Source organism: Channa argus, chromosome 6, assembly GCF_033026475.1.
Source record: "Channa argus isolate prfri chromosome 6, Channa argus male v1.0, whole genome shotgun sequence".
Classification (NCBI taxonomy): Eukaryota; Metazoa; Chordata; class Actinopteri; order Anabantiformes; family Channidae; genus Channa; species Channa argus.
In genome coordinates this window covers 26,610,549-26,625,997 of record NC_090202.1, presented here as the reverse complement: position 1 = coordinate 26,625,997, position 15,449 = coordinate 26,610,549, and the positions used below count along the sequence as shown (strand labels likewise).

Sequence of the window (15,449 nt, the reverse complement as noted above, 5' to 3'; positions counted from 1 at the left end):
TGACCAAGTACTAGTGGACTCGTGTTTGACAGGACCCCCACACTCCCAAATCCACCTCTCCATTTGCCAGTAGTAGACCACCTGTTTAGCAGAGAGTCACATGACAGGAAGAGAAGCTTCAGCTGCTGTATAATCATTGTGGAAGATGCTGCGTTATACAGAGAGTTGATTCTGTACTGGACCAGGTTTTACTTGTACACACGTGGTAAAATAAAAACAGAAACTCTGCTTAGTACAACACAGCTGAATCAGCACGTGTTGCAACCTACATGAGGTGAGCGGATTAGTTTCAGCTACGTTTGCCCAACTGAATGTGTCTGATGACCAAAGAAATGTAGTATGTAATTTTATCAGATATCCCTGTTTCTGCTCTACAAATTGTTTTATGACATGAATTCATTTTAATCTGGTTCTGGTTGGTAATCTTATTTCATTTAGTTTGCTCGATGCCTTTAAAAAAAAAAAATTATTTATTCATTTTTATTTAGAATAATTTACATATTTCCGATATTCATGAAATGTTTATTTAAGTTGATCATTTATAATTTTGCAATGTAATTCTGGCCTCTCTGCCTTCCTGGCATTGGCCAGAGATAACATCACACAGCTGCTACAGAGTTGTTGGCCGCACATCCGTGTTGCAAATCTCCCGTTCCATCACATCCCCAGGGTGACATGGTGGCAATTACACAGGGCCAAATTGGTACTAAGGGGCACAAAGTGTGCCAAGATAATATCCCACACACCAGTGCACCAGCTGCAGCAGCAGAAGCCTAAAGCGTTCGTACGAGGTCTGATGGATCCATGCGTTCATCTTGTTTATGCCAAGTTCTGACTCTACCATCCAAATGTCGCAGCAGAAATCTACACACAGACCAGGCTACATTTTTCTTCTACTGTCCGATTTTAATGAGCCTTTGCTGTTCCCAGCGTTCAGAGGCTCCTCTTCCTTCCTAGCTTGTACCAAGCACGTAACCTGTCTGGCCTTTCTGCGATAACCACTGGCCTTAACAAGGCATCTGGACTAGAGAACTGCAACTCACTGATATTTGTTAGCGGTTTCGCACCGTTCTCTTTAAACCCTAGACATGATTTTTGGACTAAGGATATTTTGGAACTTTCAGCACCACTGAATTAATAATCCGAGTGGGTATATGTGTATTTTCAAGCCCGTATGTATAATTTGAAACATGTGTTGATGTCAGAAAACCACCAATAAATAAGTTCTTAAGGGGTTTCCATTTATTAAACGTGTATGGTGCAAAATTATTCTGCCACAGCTCCACAAAAAGTTCAAGAAAAGAATTTAAAGCCCACTTTTGATTTGCCAAGCCCATGATGACTGAGTAAACGTCAGTTCACAACAGAGAAAGCATTGAGCACATGTTCAGAGAGTTTACCGGCGTGTGTCTGTGTCACAGAAACAGATTTACTCCCCATCAAGAAACATCAGGTAACACTAGATTGCAGCTGAGCCTTGAGGTCAAATTTACAAATGACTTCCATCTATTTGCATTCTAAGCAACAGTCTGGTTTCTTATACAAGGACTTATCCCGAAGAAGAATAGTGTTTTCGGCTCAAGCTCTTTTCTGCAGAGCCGTCAAAGGAAACAACAAACGTCTGTGGGCAGAAGCAGAAACAGTAGGAACTTATTTATTAAGGGCAAAATTACCCAGGGGGCTGCAGATGTTGCAGACCATGCAAAAAATGCAATAAAATGTATTGTCCCTGGGAGAGTGATCGGAATGTGCGTAGCCCTGATTTTTGCCTGTGTATAATTTCACTGCTACTCAGTGTCCATTCATGCCCATTTTCATAGCTCACGCACAACAGAATGTTGAGGTGGGGATGACAAACATCTATCGTGTCTGACAGGTCTGTGTCTGATTTTTGCAGTTATCCTCAAAACCACATCTCCCCTTCAGACACATGCTGATTTTATGTGTCAGCAGCAGTGACAGCTGTGGTCAGGGGCTTTACATTTGAGTTGAGGCTCATGACCCCAGAATGGCTTGAGGGACTTTCTGCAAACTGACACAACCTTGGTCTAAAGTAGAAACTAAAGTGTAACCTCCCGTCTGTCCCATTTTTGTGAAACCAATATGGCTTTAACATAATTTTGAAGGGATGGCATCAGATTTCCAGAAGCAGACCTGATACCATGTCTCATCCACTTTTGTCCAGTACAGCGGACAGTTGATGGCTTTCTGTCCAAGACAGCTTGACATTATTAGCAGCCACGGAAGAGAAAAGTCATTTAGTTTCCTGTCACAAGTTCACGTCTCTAAGCTCTGCTGCTGCCTCTGGGGAGCAGGATCTGTCTGCTACAAATACACGAGATATGACAAAAACTTCAGCTCCTTTTAGTTTTGTCTATGATTCATAGAAAACACCTGTTGGAATCTGTAAGAGCTGACACAAGGCAACGGCACACAGAGTGAGTGGAAGGAGGTGTGTGTGACATCAGAAAGAAAAAAGCTGCTTTTTCTTTACATTTTCATGATAGAGTGCATGTTTCAATACACTAATAAAATAACTGGGACACAGCGTAACATTTCCATAGATCCAGTATCTGCTTTATAGGGCTTGTGCAAATGAACAACAGTACTTTATCAATATTACTTTTTTAAAATTTGCATTGATGCCTTGACATGAATATTGTAAACAGAACTTTGTTTTATTTTTATTCTTATATAATAATATTATAAAATATAAAAATATTAATAATAATATTTATTTTTCTCGAAATCCCTATGTTGTCTTTGCAAAAGCCGTCCTGTGTAAAAGTTTCCAAAGACCCAATGCTTCAAAAATATGGAAGCACTTCAAATGATCAGTCAATAAAAATGTGGTTGGACACAAGTTTTGCGGGCAAACCACTGGAGCACTAACGAAGAAAAAACACAGGCGCTGTTCTAGATGAGGAAACGCCTTCACCGATTTTAAACTTCCCCTTGACTTCCCTACATTGAAATATCTCTGTACTTCTAGCTGAAAAATGCCTCCAGATGACATCACTTGCGGGAACCTTCCGTTTAGATTATGCCGTCTTATTGCTCTTACCTGCGGATTACCTGGATCGGGTCAAACAGAATCTGGAACGTAGCATCTTGGAGCAGGGTAGTGTAGCAGTGAATTGGTATCTTCAAGCTTCTGATTGACCGAACACACCTGATCCACGTAATCAGCAGCAGGCACTGCAGAGCAGGTCTGTAGTCCATCACACACCTTTGTCATCTATTCATGTTTACAAAATTATTGAATTCAAATTCAAAACTTTGAAATATCTTTTGTCCTCATTTCTGCTGGAGTCCTTATTGAAACCATAATAGAATAATAAGTGTTGGAACTATTACAAACTCGTGGTATTTTTACTGCATTGTGCCGTTCACAAAATACTGCATCATGATATTTCTTTGCTAATCTACTCACTCACATCTCCAACGATCGTTTCCTGTGGGATCTCTGCTTCATGTCCTTCTTTTCTTCATTAAGGAAGTACAACGAATCATCAGTTAGTCATGAGTGTGCGGAGAGTAGTGCCAGAGGCAAACGTCACGCTGCGATGGATGGACGGTGCGAACGGCATCAGGGACCCTTTATGCTTCGCCATAAATAAACAAGGAAACGCTCCACACTGGAGACTCATTTCTTCCTTCCAAACACTCACAGCCTCCCTCTCTCTTACTTCCCTCTGACTGGGTGCCACTTTAATCAGCCTGTTTCATTTCTCCCTCTTTAATTGTGTGGTGTTTGTGTATTCATGGGACATTTCTCTCTGTTTTCTCGTCTCATTGTGCTCATTTCAGCTGTGTAATCACCTTCCATCACATTCTGCTAATCATGCTCTAGTTGGGAATTTTTTGCTTGACCTCTCTCAGTCGCTTACGAAATCATACACTGTCGGTTCATCTTTGTGTATTTATCATTGTAGTGGACTTTAAAGCCTCTTGTCTTTTCTGATCCACATTCCTGTCAATCTACAGCCACTCACAGCTTCCATGCGCTTTTATTTCCAATCAGATCTCTGTCATGACCACATGAGTTTGTGTACTGTACATCTGAGTATGAGGAGTGGTCTTCAGTTGGTACCTGTTAGAACCAAAAACCTGATAGGACACAGGATCATTTTAATACGAGGACTGGTTTTTAAGATTTTTTTTGTCTTTTGCTGAAACAATGTTTTCCTTGCCTCTAATTGTCAACTAATGAAGATGGAGCTTGTAGTGACACCAGACAGGTTTAAATGGTAAAGTAGCTAACTGCAGCAAGTTGAATGGAAACGCTCACAGCTGATGCTATGTGAAGAGTTTCATATAACAACGCTGTGATAATACAGATTATGTCTATGGCGTCTTGGATTCTCTTAACACAGTGGCTTTTCCACCAGCTCAGACGAAACAACTCATTTTACTGCCACCTAAACAAGCATCACAACCATTTTATAAACTGTATCAGGCTTTAATGTGACGTGTTTCTAAGCAGCTAAACTGCATCTATGATTTTGCTGAGCAGTCGTCAGCTCAACAGCTCCACACACAGCAAAATGTGATCCACTGTGTGCAGAAGCAGTACAAGTACACAACCTCAATACTCCAGTAAAAGTGAAAATATTGGCCTGAAGATAAATAACTAAATAATCTCTACAAGTGCCACTACAACTACTTTTACAATAGTAAATGTACTAAGCAGGTTTTCTAGATTTTACAGTAAAAGTACTAATTATAGTAATTATGGCAAAAGATGTAAAATAATTAAATAAAAATAAAGGTCAAACATAAGTGTTGGTAAAGGTGGAGCTGATTTTAACTGAGCTGGTTATTTCATGATGATACATCAGCAGTTTTTGTTCATAACATTTTAGTGAAAAACCTTTTAGTATATTTATAATTTTCATAACAAGTTGACTTTGGTAGTATTCTTCTATTAAACATACCAGGTAGTATTAATGTTTTGGCTGACTGGTGTCCAGCATGTGGACAAATGATCAGTCTTGCACCAACAATAACTGGACCTGACTGAGTGTGTTACACATATGAATAGAAGGTGGACAAGTTTTAAAAAACTAAAGTCACCGTAGCTAAGTAGGATTTGTGAAAGGACTGTTCATAACGCTGCACTTGATTTAAGTTAGTGTACTACCTATATATAATATATTAAATAATTTAGCAGGTGAGATGGATCACTGAAGTAGCAGGCGGAGACAGGAGGAGAAGGTGAACAAGAAAGATTACAAAGGAAACCAGGGAGCAAGGCTAGAAGGGCGGGAACGTGCCTGGTTCCTCTGCTCTGCTCCGTCAACCTTGAACCTCTGCTCACTGTCAAAGACACAAGAAAAACAAAGTAAATCATATTTCGCTAATAGAGGGAGGGAGAAATGAAGACGAATGGTGAGAACATTTAGAGTAAAGAAAAGAAAGAATGAGAGAATTTGAGAACGAGAGTGAAGGACTTGACTTGTATGGACACCAATATGTCAATCACGGAACAGATGTTTGAAACTTATTAAGAAAAGAAGAAATTAAAGTTAATAAAGCACATTGTTCAGCACCGTAATATTTTTCACAATGCCCCAGAAAAGTCAAAAAATAAATAAGACTATCTGCTTCATGTGTCTTTCCCTCACACACACACACACACACACACACACACTCCTCCTGAATAATTTACACCCACTACTTCCTCTCCTCTGTCACCTCCTCTGTCTCTCTGTGGCCTGTGTTTTTCTGCACACACGTGAGAGTTTCACTGTGTGTGTGTGTGTGTGTGTGTGTGGGTGTTGTGCATGAATATGTGCTGTATGTGCTCATGTTAGTTGTTTAGGGCTTTCTGCAGTGGCTCGTACAGCCACCGAGCCTCTGCAGAAAGCCGCCCACTCCTGCTCAGGACTCAGACCACAGTAGCATGACAAACAGCCGAGCGGACAAAACAGCCCACCAGCTCTGCACTAATCCCACCTCCCACTGGAGAGGACAGTTTTTTTTCCCCATCAGTGAAAAATATAAACTTAAAACACAGCCATCTACAATATGTTGATATATACATGACCGATATGACCGTACGTATTAGCAAAACAAGCTGTGTGTCACTCCACTTTAATATCTGATGCCAAAAATGTTAAAGCTATTTGTGTCTGTTTTTCCGACATAATGAATCAAAGCAATAACTCCATACATTTTTAATACAAACCCATTAAATTGAGAATATAATTGGCAGATTCATGGAATGGATCTTAAAGCATGTATAATTATACATATCCTGTGTGTATGTATATTGTATATGTAAAGTGTCAGTCATATTTGGAATAAAAGGACAAGATGCACAGCTGTATGTTAAACCCCAGCCCTGCACTGATCTTTAGCTGTTGGTCACATCTGACTTTAGGATAAAACTGATCCAGGTTGAAAACGTGTGGAGTGAAACAGAGAAAGCCCCTATTTGCTCAGAACGACAATATCTCTTCTGACACTTCGACTTATTTTGGACGCCTTGTTTCCAACTATCACAATGAGCCTTAGTCAGGATTGTTGTGCTGGAAACGTAAGGAACAGCCACATTTTTAACAGGTGATCAACATCTGAAAGTTGATTAACTGGCCTCTGATGAGTTGATCAAATCTACGAGAGTGTCGCCGGAACATGCGCCATGAAGGATAAAACTAAAGAAGCTTTTGTACGAAGGGCTGAACATGGTAATTGCCACAAATTTCCTTCGGTTGGATTTCTGACCTAGAACACACACAGGTTCCAAGATGCCCAAACTCCTAAGCAATCGCAGAATCCCTGCTTTAAATCCAACAGTGATGCTTCCAGCTCTAACTGCTCTTTGATAAAAAACATGTGCTGCACAGGAACACACGGTTAACAGAGAAGGTCAAACTAGTGGAAAAGCTACATGATCGTAATGAACTGCGATAGTCGAAGTGATGAAAGGCGATTACTGGGAAATGCAGAGTAGATTCAAAACTGCCTGTCAGGGTTGTGTTAGGTTTTTCAGTTCGTCTGCTTTTTAAAAAATAATAACATTATAAAACTGGAAGTAATATGTTTGAAAATATATTCATGTTCTTGAGATTATACTGACCCAGCATAAACAGTTTAATTAAAGTTCTATTTCTGGCCCCAAAATGCATTAAAGTATTTTAAAACCACAGTAAACAACACAAAGCTCTCATTTTAAGAAATGCATTTCTAGTGCAAACCTCACATAGAAGCATGTGCACATGATTCATTCGAGTACAATTTTTGCAGAAAAATGTCTACAACACTTCACTTCACCTGATTCAGTAAAGTTAGAATGTATTGCACTACTGTTGCATTAGACGGCGCTAGTTTTAGCTAATGCAGGCACCAAAGATGTAAGAAAGAAAATCCACCTCAAAGAAGGTGCAGGTTTTGGTCCATGTATCCTGGCAGGACTGAGATTCTGAGACGTCTCATACAGGATCTGACTGACTCACACTGACTGGCAGGCTGCTACAGAGGGTGCAGCCTCAAAGGCAGATTAAAAAAACCTCAGCTTTATCTGGAAGATAGATGCTTCATTCATCCCAACGGGAAATTCACATGAAACCTGATTTCTTAACTGTCATGTTCAAGGGGAAAGTCGGTTTTCGAAATCAGGGTGGGGGATTAGGAAAACCCAGTTTCCCTACGAACATCGTATACATATGCATAAAAAAAAGTCCAGAGATGGGAACAAGCAGCTGAGTGAAAGTCTGAATGTGGGAGACTTTAATCAGGTGATGCTGCTTTGATTTTAAAATGCAGTCCGTCTAAAGTAAGAAAACCTAACTAGCACAAAGTGCCTCATGGATAAATATTGTCCAGAGTCTCAGTAATTCTGCCTTAAATGTCGTGCACGCACAGTTTAAAGCGAAAGCACAAGGATGAGCTCAATCTGAGCCTACAATGCTCCAAAGTCCAGGCAGCAGGCCGACAACTGAGCAAACTTCACTGGAGAAGCTTCAGTGTTTGTTTTGGCATTTGCATGGTGATTGAGGGCAATACGAGTGATTTTGAAAATGACCTAAAATGATCCTTTACAACAAAAGTAGAAAAGTAAAGAAGCAACAAACATCCCCATTTTAGGATCCTAGAAAAGAGAGGAATCAGTCACAACAGCTGGAAGCCAGATCAGTATTGTAACACGAGCTTTTTGGATTATAGAACAAAAACGCCCTGAAATCTGATCCTTTAATCCAGCCCTTCGCGTTTCTGTCTTCGGCACCAAACACATATGTCAAGTCTGCTGATTTATGCAAAAGCCGTGTCTTTGGGGAGGCATTTAGGAAAAAGTGAAAGTGTGTGTGTGTGTGTGTGTGTCTTACAGATGGCTTATTGGTAAAATCGCCGTAAACAGGGATGCTTAGTAAAATGAGTTGGATTTTTTTGTCTGTGTAGTTCTGAATTTTAATGAGGCTTCAGCACTGGCAGCAGCTACGATCAAGCAAGTGACCATGAAGTCACATCCCGGTAACATTTCCGAGGGACAGACATAGTATCAATCAGAAATAACCAGAAGCTTTTATCTGATTAAAAGGGTTTAACATTTATTCACACTAATGAATCATTAAACTCTCCCATATTTGTAGATTTAAAATAGTTATGCAATTCAACCAAAACTAACTTGAACCTCAGTTCTGGAACAATCCGTACTACCTGAGGTATAACAGTCACTGCAGTCACTCACTGTGGGGAAAGAAAACGATGTGCAGAAATTGGCAAAAAAAACACATTAAGAGAAATGTTTAATCACATTTGAATGAAGCCATATTTCACTTTTTGTATTCAAGCCAAGGAACATCACTCATCACAAAGATGATGATAACACCCCCATTTTTCACCTCAAACTTAGAGCAACCTCTTTCTTTATAAACCTAAAAAGAAAAACAAGACTCTTATACACCAAGTTCATTTCAATCTGCAGGGCTAATTTACCATTTATCATGTTTACAGTATCTCTGCATTTAAGTGACATTAACACGTCATTACAGGCAAATTCACAACCCGGCATAGCTTCAGACTCCACTCCGCCCTGAGTTTAGCAGCATCAGTCATGTGGTTGCCTTCACACAGTTAAAGATGAGGCCCTGACTGACACTATGAGCTACATTATTACTGCTACTGTCATTAGCATCAAGGTGTTGTGTATGTGACTTTTGTGACACGCAGTCTGAAACTGCAAAAGCAAATATGTTCAGTGTGAAAATGATTTACAGGACGATGTATTATGCTATGATTGATTATGCGATTTAATCAAACAGTTGCTCTTGCACACACGAACAATCAACACAGCAGCTCACATCGAAGTGTGTCGCAGAAAACACTGAAGCAGATGATTTTACTGGAGCTGCTTTGTGATGCCGGCTGCATTAAACATACTCTGACATTCAAATGTAATAAAAACATCCGCTGCGTGTTACGAACATTGCAGCTGTTCCACTTCGCAACACCTACGTAAAACCATTTAAGAAATGGAATGGAATCATAGAAACAAGTCTATCTTCTTTTATCCCCATATAACTGACTCTCTGAGCTGTGAAAAACACTCCTTACGATGTCACGGTTGGGTGGAAACCATTTGGTTAACATTCAGCTGTAACCTGAGAAATTTGTTGGGAATCTTGGAATAGCTCAGCGAATACACTGAGAGCCACAGTGGACGGAGTGGAGGCACAGTGAGAGAGGGTTGCAAACAAACGTCTCGGCCTGTAACATTAGCAGCTCGATCATGGACCATCCATTTCATATCCACACACTCCATTAGATGAGATTACAGAGCCATACAAGCTGCTGCAGTGCAGGGATACTGGAGGTACAATAAGTTGCTGACTCCAAATCCCCTGGCTGCACCCTGCCAGCTCTGGCTGTAGAGGCTCTAATATCTCTATCACACAGAAAATGAATTTAAAGTGCGGGTGCACGGCTGGATGACTTCCAATTACTCTTAACAGCTGAATTGTCCGGGGTTTGTCAAAGCGGCAATTTGGGAAATACTGGAGATACCTGTTCAGAGTAACAGTTCACTAGTGGGGATCAGCTGAGAAAGGAAAACTTTGTATTGTATTTACTGTCAGCATTTATTCTGACTAAGTCCTTGAACATATTAGTATATGAAGTTATCTCCCTGGATTGTTACTGGCACAGTCAAATCAAATTTCCATTTCAATTAAATTTACTGCTTGCAGTGATTATGAAAACAAAATAATCAAGAGAAAATATTTATTGTGCCCCTTTTAATTCCACGATGATGCTTCTGTTATAAATCCAACAAAGCCCTTTTCCGTTACAACAGAGCAGCTTCTTTGTTTGAGCCACGCTGCAGCACGTTTAGCTCAGCCAGTGATGATACACAAAATCACAGTTCCCCTGTTAGCATTATCATCGTACCACTGAAGAAGAGCTAAGAGGGTGAGCCAACAAGAGTTACAACAGCAATGTAGGTCAGTCTGGATTTCGGACCCAAAGAGACTTGGATCCGGACAGCAAAGGCTGGAGAGGCTCAGCCTGGCTGCTGTGGCAGAAATGTGTGGGTCCTTTTCTAGCTGTGTTACTCAGCGCAAAGCAAGATATCAGACCCACTTTATGATAAATGTTACATCCTATTATTGGCTCTTATTTAAAGGTGGTGCAGTTAAGGTGCAATGAAGCACATTTCTACATGGAAACAGACCAGACTTCCCCCCGAATCTACTCCCAAGCTTCAGGATTGAATGATTCAATACTGATTGATGGTAGATTAATGGTAGTGCAGCAACTAAGAGAAACTGGTGCTTTTTCAAAATGTCCACAAAGTGTTTAAAGATAAGTGGGAAACACCAACACACCTTAATTCAAACTACAACCAAGCGCAGGCTTAGAAAATGCCCCGTAAAAATGGTTGCTGTGATGCACCTGGAAGTACAACCGGTGCATCAGAAGCAACAAAAAAATGAAGCACTCACGCACAGTTTTGCTTGGTCTGTATTAGTTCTTTACAAACTCTGTAAATTAATAAACTAAAAAAAGAAAGACCATCAACATGAACACACTGGAAATGACATGTGTGTACTTTAATGTTATAATTTCTTCCTGTGTAGTGCTCTCTCTCTGCAAACCTTATAGAGCTGTGCTATGATGCGGTTAAACCCATTCGTTACACGTCATTTGCCAGAGGTCTGAGCAGCCAGAGCACATCAGGCCAGACTTTATGAGGAGGTGTCTGAAGACATCGAGTATCTGTGTGGCATTGAAGGTGGGACAGCAGTCAATGGGGACCAGAATGGTAGTTGTATTAATAAAGGTAAACTATTAAGTAGATGTTCTAAACTCTAAGTACAAAGGTACAAAGTACTCCACTAGAAAAACTAGTGATCTCAACACTGTTGATTACATTTGTTCCACATGTACCTGATAAAACAATGTTTCTGGAGGACACAAAAGACTTCTGACAACTTAATAAAAAATTAATTAATTTATTTTTAATTAATTAATTCATGTCATTTCTTCAGAAATTTGCCCTTTGGTTACTAGCAATCAAAAGTGAAGCTTGGACATCCGGTAAACTGACTCTTTTTGAAAAAAAGGGAAATTAATGAAAACTAACTTTAGTTTGTTTTGTGAATTATGAAAAAGCATTTAATGAAAAACAAAAAACAAAAAACAAAAACAAAAAAAAAATTACAACAGAGATTTGGTTTGGACCAAAAAAAGACGCTGGTAAAGCTGAAGCAGCTTTCAAGGCTGTGAAACTATGCACATCAGTGCCACTAAGTTGGCTGCGAAACATTTCTCCTCTTTCTCTTCTTGCTCATTTAACCTCTATGGTTTTACAACTGCACAAATACAAAGCTGACTGTAGGGAAAAATAGGACGTCTGTAATGATCCAACATTGCACAGTTTGTTCTTTCACATTCGCAGCTGAAGCAGCATCATGTTCCTGTAAGAAGCAAGTGCGATCTATTGTTTTCCCAATGAACTGCATTACGTTAACTTATAACTGTGATAAAAACCCTTTTCACAGCCACTTTACTAAACCTCACACACTTTATTTTATTGGGGTGACTAGTGATTTTAATTGAAGGCATCGTCTTTGTGAGAGAGCAGTGAATGTGTCTCTGAAATTGAGTAAATTCTCTGCTACTAAAAATTGTTGTCACTTCTAATTCTGGTATAAATACACATTTATGCCTCTTTTAATCAAAACCTGCTGTAAACAGATCCATGTCTGCATCGATTAGAACGGACCCTCTCAGTCCTGCTATGAAGTTGTCACTCAAGTGAAGAAACTATCTCTACGCCTAATAAAATTAGTATGCGTCAGCATAAAATGGCTTTGCGATGTCGTCAAAAGTTAAATCCCCGATGCAACTGCCGCGTCCACAGGATTTAATGGTGTTGTTCATCCTAAAGTTAAATGAAATGCACCAAGCTGCTTGAAACTTGATCAGATAGATTCCAATCTGTTCATGTTAATGACGAATCTTCTATGCACACAAATGTTTGCCGTTTTACATTTTCTGAAACGGACGTGTTTAGGCAGAAATGACAAAGAGACACTGACAGTCACTCTCACTATTCCCATTTCCTGTTTGAGGTGCTGGCCCAGGCCTCACCACTGCCCCGGGCAAATTTCATATTCTCTTTAAGATATCATTCGGTGCTACGTGGGTGAAATCATAATGCTTGTTCAACATTGTCACACACAAAAACGCAATCACATTTGCAGTTTAATAGGAACATGATTTGATATTTTTTCTGGGCTTTTGCCAGCAGAAAAAGAGCAGAGTTTAGTAGACAGAGCCTCAGTCTAAAGAAAAGCTCCATTAATCCTTACTGATTTCCACCTCTTTGTGTTGTAAATGTAACTATTAGCAATTGGAAAATATTATAAAGGCTGTGCACATACTTTGGCACCACAAAAATAAGGATTAAGTTTCATGTTTATCTCGCTTTCAAATTTTTAATGGCCTATCGATGAGAAACACTTGGTGACTTGGCCTTATTTAATAAACCAAATCTTAATGTGACATGATCAATACACAGCAAATTAGCTGCCAGATGATTTGATGACAATAAGATTAAAGTACAAATATTTGACTTTAACAGAGAAAAGATTTTTGGAAAATAAGATCCCATGGCAAATACTCCAGCACGCAGCCTAAACAGACGCTTTGTGCTCAGTGTTACCAGTCACCCATTTCCCCACAGATTCTACATGGACACGGTTGTACTGGATGAAGAGTAACGTTGATCAGTGATGCGTGTTTGCTTCTGGGCAGCAGAGACAGCCAGAGAGAAAAGGGTGATGTCCTCAGTTTTTGTTAGAGAGATTTCGTCACCCTTGACTTTTAAAATCCACCCGAAGACTAAAAGCGTTGTTATGTCTGCTGTACACTGCCAATGACAAAATAAATACAACAACACTTAACATAGTTCATATCATAAGGAAGCGCTGTTAGATGTCAGCAAAGAGAAAGGGAGCAGTGTAACCTGGATTGAATTTAAAGAACATTTTTCTGTTTCATTGCCCCAGGATGTTATTAACTTCCTGCTATTTTTACTCTCCTTCCTCTTTCTCACATTTTCCCGTCCACGTGACCTTCCTGTGTTTTCTCTTCCCTCATTTATTGATGTATCTAACTACATCAATCAGCCACAACATTAGCTGCACCTGCTCAGTCTGATACGATGACACACAGCAGCTCTGCTATAGATTCTTATACAAGTTTTTATCTGTTTGTTTTTTGAGTTGAAACTTTAACTCTATGTGTTTATTACTGAGGCCATAGCAGGTGGCAAAGTCAATGTAAACTAAGAAAAAGTATCACTGGAAAAGCAGTTTTCTTGTTACATATTTAAAAAAAATAAAATAAAAAAATTGGCATATTAATTTTTCCACAATACAGATGACCTACACTCTGTCATGTCCCTAAATGCAACACTGAGCAGCGAACCAGCACACAGTTACTGTTGCTGACAAGTGGCTAATGCTGCTGTATGTAGACGGAGTGAGGAGGGGGGATTTCTTCTGTTTCAGCATGTCCCTGAGGGTCTCGCCACAGCAGAGCGTGTTCTGCACGTTGATTTGGCTCGAGTTTTCCTGCCACAACCCTCACACTTTATCCGGGCTAAGGACCAGCGGCCCCTTGGTGGCTGAGCGGGGCCACACCTGGTGGGGGTGGGATTCGATCCCGTGGCCTTCTACATGCATTGTTTTTACCTGCTGTGGCTGCCACTGCTCCAGCGTTGTAACTAGCAAAGCAGACACATGCTGGCATCTCTGAGAGAAGAAACTGAGAGTTAACATGACTGTTGTGATTTTAAAGAACTCGTGCTACTGCTGTTAAGTGACTGAAGAAGAAATACTGATTATGATCTAGGAAAAAAATCTAATAAATTGAAATCTTGTCCAGCCCTACAGCAGTGATTTTTAAATATTTATTACATTTCTCGGGAAAATCTACCTAATCATGTTTACTAATTACGTTAGTTGTAAGAAAAATCTGTACTACAAACTGTACTGTACTACAAACTGTACTGTACTACAAACTGTACTGTACTACAGACTGTACTGTACTACAAACTGTACTGTACTACAAACTGTACTGTACTACAGACTGTACTGTACTATAAACTGTACTGTACTACAAACTGTACTGTACTACAGACTGTACTGTACTACAAACTAACTGTACTACAAACTGTACTGTACTACAGACTGTACTGTACTACAAACTGTACTGTACTATAAACTGTACTGTACTACAGACTGTACTGTACTACAAACTGTACTGTACTACAGACTGTACTGTACTACAGACTGTACTGTACTACAAACTAACTGTACTACAAACTGTACTGTACTATAAACTGTACTGTACTACAAACTGTACTGTACTACAGACTGTACTGTACTACAGACTGTACTGTACTATAAACTGTACTGTACTACAGACTGTACTGTACTACAAACTGTACTGTACTACAGACTGTACTGTACTACAAACTAACTGTACTACAAACTGTACTGTACTACAGACTGTACTGTACTACAAACTGTACTGTACTATAAACTGTACTGTACTACAAACTGTACTGTACTACAAACTAACTGTACTACAAACTGTACTGTACTACAGACTGTACTGTACTACAGACTGTACTGTACTATAAACTGTACTGTACTACAGACTGTACTGTACTACAAACTGTACTGTACTACAAACTGTACTGTACTACAGACTGTACTGTACTATAAACTGTACTGTACTACAAACTGTACTGTACTACAGACTGTACTGTACTACAGACTGTACTGTACTACAAACTGTACTGTACTACAGACTGTACTGTACTACAAACTAACTGTACTACAAACTGTACTGTACTACAGACTGTACTGTACTACAAACTGTACTGTACTACAAACTGTACTGTACTACAGACTGTACTGTACTATAAACTG

At 39.7% G+C, this 15,449-nt stretch overlaps 1 protein-coding gene across 8 annotated transcripts in view; it reads right to left on the bottom strand.

Annotated features, from left to right (window-relative positions):
• Nucleotides 1-15,449, bottom strand: part of slc8a2b (solute carrier family 8 member 2b) — a 129,479-nt gene that overhangs the window by 62,301 nt on the left and 51,729 nt on the right. The window contains exon 4 of one of the 8 annotated variants that reach the window (XM_067506854.1): nucleotides 5,277-5,319. The exons of the other annotated variants lie outside the window; for them this stretch is intronic. The gene's annotated coding sequence lies outside the window, so the exon portion shown is untranslated. The remainder of the gene's footprint in view (nucleotides 1-5,276; nucleotides 5,320-15,449) is intronic. 8 annotated transcript variants of the gene reach the window in all.